Here is a 5,488-nt window from a genome sequence, read left to right as displayed (position 1 = left end):
GGGCAGACATCTCCTCACCCTGGAAGTTCCCACTTTCCCTGGACTTCTCCCCACTGAGGTCCATTCTGCCCTGTGGTCTCTTCCTCTGATTGGCTGACTCCTCTCAGAATCTGCTTTTGAAGGAAAGTGCCTAGGCCAGCCATGTCTTCATTCCTCTCCAGTCCTTACTCCTGACTTCTGGACTTTTTCTAGAACCATTCCGTTTTCAGCTTCTTTTTATGTCTTCCCTTCCTCTATTAGGATTTAAACCTTTTGAAGCCATGCACTGTTTTTCTTTCTTTCTGAAGCCTGTTCCAATTCCCCTGAATGCCAGTGCCTTTGCATTGCTGATTGTTTCTATTGATCCAAGCTATGGCTTGTTGGTACCTAGTGGGTGGCAGGTTGTCTCCTCCGATAGACCATGAGCTCCTTGAGACCAGGGTCCGTCTTTTGCCTTTCTTTGCATCCCCAGCACTTAGCACAGAGCAGATGCTTAATGAAAGCTTGTTGACCTAATGGGGGAGACAACACGTAAACAACTATGAACTTACAAGATAAGGACAGTACGAATAGGAGTTAATGTCAGGGAAGATGTTGACAGTAGGGGATAGGTGAGGGAAAGGTCTCTTGGAGAAGGCAGGGGATTTGAGGTGAGTTTTGATGGAAGCTACAGAAACCAAGATCTAGAGGTGATTAGGGAGAGCATTCCAGGCATGAGAGAAAGCCAATGCAAAAGGGCAGAGTGGGGAGTGTTGTGTGTGAGGAACAGCAAGACCGGTGTGGCTGGATTGTGGAGTATGTGCAAGGGAATAACAGAATGTAAGAAGATGGAAAAGCTGGGGAGGAGCCAAGTTTTAAAGGGCTTTCAAAAGCAAACAGAGGATTTTACATTTGATCTCGGAGTAATAGACTGGAATATATGGCATGGTGTGTGTGTGATATGGGTTAGGCCACTATATATTTTTTTTTTGGAGGGGTCCAAGGGTTTTATTTCTCATCATTCTGTGGTGATGTACTAAAATGTCAACAGACAAAGGAAATAAAAGGGTTAGGGAACATAATGATGGCATTTTATGGCACTTTCTCCATGATAGCTTCTAGATAATGTTCTCTTGGAAGGAAGGGCTCTGGGTGCCCAGCAGTCCACCCTACTGACACTTGACAAACCCTTTCAGATCTTCCAGAAAGTTGACTTACTCTTGGTGCTCTAAGGCCGTGCTGAGCTTGATCCGTTTGTCTGCAAACGTATTGTCCACCCCTGGGTCAACCAGAAGTCCATCAAGCGGTTGTACAGGGCCAGGTCCAGGGAATCTGTGTTGAGTGTGTAGTTTGTATCCTTCCAGTCCGATTCACTGGTGGGCTGAAAGCTAGCTTCCCGGATGGAGAAGATGTCACTCATTCTCTTCCTCCTGTCCCAACCTCATCCTCTGGATAGTGGCAGTCCAGCATAAGGGCTTTCTTGGTATGGTCCTTCACAGCCTCCACCATGAAGTTAGGGGTTGATGTAAGTTCAGACTCTTGCTGTTCTTGGGTCTTCTGTCCCTCTGGCGGCTTGTTGTCAAATGTCGGTGGGATACTGTTGTTAACACTGGATGTGACCATGATCCTGTCGCCAGCTAATCTACCGCCTAACTTGGCTTCTGTTCTTTGCACACCCAATTCTCAATCCCTGGACATCTTGGGGAGGGATTTGTGTTTCTGGATTTTCCTCTCCTCTTTAATTTCATCTGTCAGGAATTCGGCAAAGACCTTGTCCCCCTCGGTGTGGAGCCCCCCGAACATGCACGAGCATAGGCTGGGTGCGCTCCGGAGTGGCTGGTGATTCCTCCTCCCAGGAGGCCTCCGAAGGCACGGGTGGCGATGGCCACGGCTGGGCGCAGCTTCGGGAGGGCGGTGGGGCGCAGGGGCAGCAGCAGCGGGGCCATGACCCAGACACGCAGAGTGGGGTGGGAGCGACGACAGAGCGAGACCTGAACTTTAGGAAGTTCACTTTGCCAGCCAAGTGACATATGGACAGAAGTGAGGTGAGACCCACATTTCCTCCTTTCTACCTCCACAATATCTTTTGCATAGCCCCCCTTCTCTGATACTACCACCACTCTGATTCAGGTGCTCATCACTTTGTACCTGAATTACTGCAAAAGCTCAGCGGAGGTAGAAGTGATGACATGCGGCAACAACTTCAATATGTTGGCTGATTGTGAGTGAAGGTCAGCAAGGTTTTGAGCCCGGGTGACCGAAAAGATGATGGGACCCTCCATACTACCAGGGAAGTTTGGAAGAGGGAGGAGGAAAGATGATGAGTTCTATTTTGTTTGTGTTGAGTTTGAGGTGCCTATGGAACAGTTCAGGATTTCCACAAGGCACTTGGTGATGAGAGATTGGAGGTCCGAAGAGAAATTAGTGCTGGACAAATAAATGTGAGTATCACCTGATGATGATTGAGCCTATGGGAGTTGATGAGATCACCAAGTAAGATAATACATGTAGAGAAAAGATGTACCAGGATGTATCTGTGAAAATGAGCCAGAGCTGTTGAATGCCAGAATTGCATATTCAGTTAGATGGACAACTTATAGAACTCACCCATCATCCCATTAATCTCCATGTAGCTTGGACAGGAAAGGAACAGGACCCAGACTTAAATATGAGGAGAATGGGCTATACTGTGTCTGGCAAATTGCAAAGTTCTTTTAACGATTGGAATGAATTCTCTGAAGTAAAGCACATTTTGGGAGGTAGACAGGGAAACCATCAGTCTTCTGGGAATGCTCTATGACTCTCAGGCTCTACATGCTACAGTTTCTAAAGAGTTAAGGCTAAGGATCACCAAAGAACAATAGAGAGATACACGTAGAATGTAATCTCCTCAAGGGTAGAGACTATTTTTTTTTGGTCTTTGTCTCCTAGCATGTAGTAGGAACTTTGTGCATATTTATTTTTATTCACTTTATGTTTATGCTGTATTTTTTTATATTTTGTCATAGCACCTTCCAATCGGAATCTATGCTCTTCAAGAGTAGGGGTTATTTGGTTCATTGTATCTGTATCTCCAACACTCTACACAGGGCCTGGCACAAAATTGGCACACAAGAAGTGTTTGATTGAACCAAATTGAATTGAGTGGTGGATAGAGCACTGGGCTTGTAATCAGGAAGATTCATCTTCCTGAGTTCAAATCTGACCTCAGACACTTACTAGCTGTGTGACCCTGGGCAAGTCACTTAACTCTGCCTAAATTTCCTCATCTGTATAATGAGTTAGAAAAGGATGGCAAAACCGTTCCTGTATCTTTGCCAAGAAAATCCCAACTGAGGTCGGTCACAAAGGGCTGGACACAACTGAGATGACTGAACGGCAGCTGCCGCAAGACTCCTGAGGGCAGGGAATGTTTCTCTTTTGTTTTCATATCTCTGGCACCGAGCACAATGCCTAGCAAATAGCAAGAGCTAAATAGATGTTGATTAATCAGTCCTTGCTTTGCTTTCTCGGGCTAAACAGAATGAATCTAATTCTTCTTTTATACGACATTCCTTTAAATACTTGAATACCCAAATCATGCTCCTCTACTTTCTCCTTTCTTTGCCGTATTTTCTCTTTCAGGGCTCCTCCTCCTCCTCCCCTTCTTCCTCCTCTTCCTCCTCCTCCTCCTCCTCCTCTTCTTCCTCTTCTACATAACACTCAAAGGGGTAAGGACCTCCCAGAGGAGGAAGCTACCTCTACAATTGTCTTCTGTGTAATTTATAGTTTTAGAGAGTCGCCTCGTTCTGAGACATTAAGCCAGTCAGTCAATAAACATTTATTAAGCCCCTAGTGTTTGTCAGGCACTAACTAGATTAAGTACTGAGGATTCAAAGAGAAGTAAAAGATGGTGCCTGCCTTGAGGAACTCACACTCTAATGGGGAAGAAAGGCTAAACGATAGGGTCCACAGTCAGTGTGGGTCAGAGGTAAGATTTCAGCCTAGGTCTTCCTGAAGCTGAGGCCAGCACACTATCCATTCTGCCACACTGCCTCCTTTTCCTCCACAGTACTTCAACAGACTCTTGAACTTAGAAATGTGCCTTCAATGATGCAGATTATAATCTTTTTACCCTCTTTCATCCAGTGCGATTTGTTCTTATCCTTCAGAGACAATTTTCCCAATGCATGAGGGGACTTGCTCTGATTCCTTTAGGACTTCTCCCTGAGGTCAGACTCTGTCTGTTGTCTCTGTATCCCCAAACCCTAGTCCAATGTCCAGCCCATATTAGGCTGCTAGGTGGCTCAGTGGTTAGAGCACTGTATTTGGTGTGAGGAAGCTGTTGTTGTTCAGTCATTCAGGTCATGTCTGACTCTTTGTGACTCAGGGCATCAACTCTTCATGGGTTTTTTTTTTTTGTTTTATTTTTGGTAAAGATACTAGAGCGGTTTTCCATTTCCTCTTCCAGTTTTATGAAGGCAGGGGTTAAGTGACTTGCCCAGGGTTGCACAGCTAGTAAGTGTCTGAGGTCAGATTTGAACTCCGGTCTTTCCGATTCCAGGCCCAGTGCCACCTTGTTGTCCCTACAGTGGAGAAGACATGAGTTCAAATCCTGCCTCAGACATTCAATAGATATGTGACTTCAAGCAAATCACTTAGTGCCTCTTAGCCTCAGTTTCTACGAGGAAGTACTAAAAAGGACCAAAGGAAGGCCTCCTCCATGCTGGGAAAATGATCTATGGTGGGTTTATGGACAAGATAATGGACAAGAAAGAATTATATTGGATGAAACAGAGTGACAGGATTTCAACTCACCTGTAAAGTGGGAATAGTCACTAATAGCCTTAACTCGGGGAGTTGTTATGAGTATCAAATAAGATAATATATGTGTGGCATTTGTAAGGACTATGTAAAGGTTAGCTATTGTTAGAACTCAGTAAATGCACTTAGATTGAAGAATTCTATGCTGCTTCTTATTGTTGGTTATCTTTTCATGCCCTCCCCCACTTTGACCATGAGCTCCTTGAAAGTAGGGGTGAGTCCCCCTTTTTATCTAGGAAGGACTGTGTACACAGTAGGTGCTCAGTAAAAGATGGTGTTTTCTCCATTGACTGCTCTATTATGGTGACTTTGAATTATCTAAGGCCAGCATAGCTCAAGCTCTGGAAGTTTCTACCAAGCTGGACAAGCTTTGAATGGGCAGGACCCAAAGATGAATTGCATGTCTGTTGTCTGAGGACCAGTTGAGCTGAGTTTGGAGAGGCTCATCACCAGGCAGACTGCAGAGAGATGAACTCTTGGGCCACAAAGTTTCTAGAAGGTCATCCACTGGATCACTGAGGGATTGTGATCTGAGTGGCCAAGAATGTTCTTACATTGGAGCCCATAAAAATATATAGATTTTCAGGCAGAGCCTTCGATTTGTCAAATAACCTCTCTGCCCCTGGCTTGCTGCCTGATCTTCCTCAGTACTCTCTTCCTTCTAGAGCTCATTCTCTGGAGGTCACTGTATCTGGCATCTTTTACGCCTGGAACGCTCCGGCTTGCT

General features: G+C 45.4%; 1 pseudogene; it reads right to left on the bottom strand.

The window, feature by feature from the left end:
* Positions 1 to 1,127: 1,127 nt before the first annotated feature.
* Positions 1,128 to 1,988, bottom strand: LOC118842811 (annotated as a pseudogene).
* Between the last annotated feature and the right edge of the window lie 3,500 nt (positions 1,989 to 5,488).

Source organism: Trichosurus vulpecula, chromosome 3, assembly GCF_011100635.1.
Source record: "Trichosurus vulpecula isolate mTriVul1 chromosome 3, mTriVul1.pri, whole genome shotgun sequence".
Classification (NCBI taxonomy): Eukaryota; Metazoa; Chordata; class Mammalia; order Diprotodontia; family Phalangeridae; genus Trichosurus; species Trichosurus vulpecula.
The sequence above is the reverse complement of the archived record's forward strand: the minus strand, read 5'-3'. Positions and strand labels throughout refer to the sequence as shown.